Source organism: Berghia stephanieae, chromosome 10 (assembly GCF_034508935.2).
Source record: "Berghia stephanieae isolate SIO BIC M18660-M18661 chromosome 10, UCSD_Bste_1.3, whole genome shotgun sequence".
NCBI lineage: Eukaryota > Metazoa > Mollusca > Gastropoda > Nudibranchia > Aeolidiidae > Berghia > Berghia stephanieae.
In genome coordinates this window covers 27,875,029-27,876,057 of record NC_088369.1, presented here as the reverse complement: position 1 = coordinate 27,876,057, position 1,029 = coordinate 27,875,029, and positions in this window count along the sequence as shown.

Sequence of the window (1,029 nt, the reverse complement as noted above, 5' to 3'; positions counted from 1 at the left end):
GGCATTAAAAGCAAAGAAGCAAAAGTCCTTTCAAAATATATAAGCAACAGTGCCATCATTGGCTCTTACAAAGTTTGGAGACAAAGATGTAAAATTCATCATAATTAGTAGCACTACATATTTGTCTATTTATATATCCCTCTATCTATATGTATCCATCTATTTGTCAAATATTCCAAATATATCAATATATAATCGGTTTAATTATTATTATTATTATTATTATTATTATTATTATTATTATTATTATTATTATTATTATTATTATTATTATTATTATTATTATTATTATTATTATTATTATCATTACTATCATTATCGTAATTATTAGCACTGTTGTTATCATCACCACAATTATCAACGTTATTATTATTATAGTGGTAAGGATTATTATTAATATCATTGTTATTATTATTATTGTTGTTGTTATTATTATTAATATCATTGCTACCGTTGTTACTCTCATCGTCGTCGTCTCCATCAGCGCCATGGCCACCACTGTTATTGTCAGCATCGCCGACATCATCATCGTCATTGTCATCATCATCATCGTCATCATCATCGTCGTCGTCATCATCATCATCATCATCATCATCATCATCATCATCATCATCATCATCTTCATCATCGTCATCATCGTCATCATCATCATTATCATCGTCATCAACACTAATATCATTATTACCGCTGGGACATTCTGTGGCAGAGTCTGAAACTTCCCTGTTCAAATTAATACTCCAACTCTATACATTGTACATTATTTTAGGAAATGGTATTATGTCAATGAATATGTTACCCTTGTTACATTATCATGTATATTTCCTGAAATAAACAATTTTGATATGTATGTATGTATGTGCCTTCAACAACTAGACTTAAATCGAGAAGACCTTTCCACCTAACAAAAATGGCAGATTTCAGTGTGGAGGAAAACTGGAGAGAAATGTGGAACAGGGAAACACCAAAAGGAGGAAACATCATTAAAGATCTAACTAAAAGAGTGCCTGCATTCAATAACGCTAGGAAATA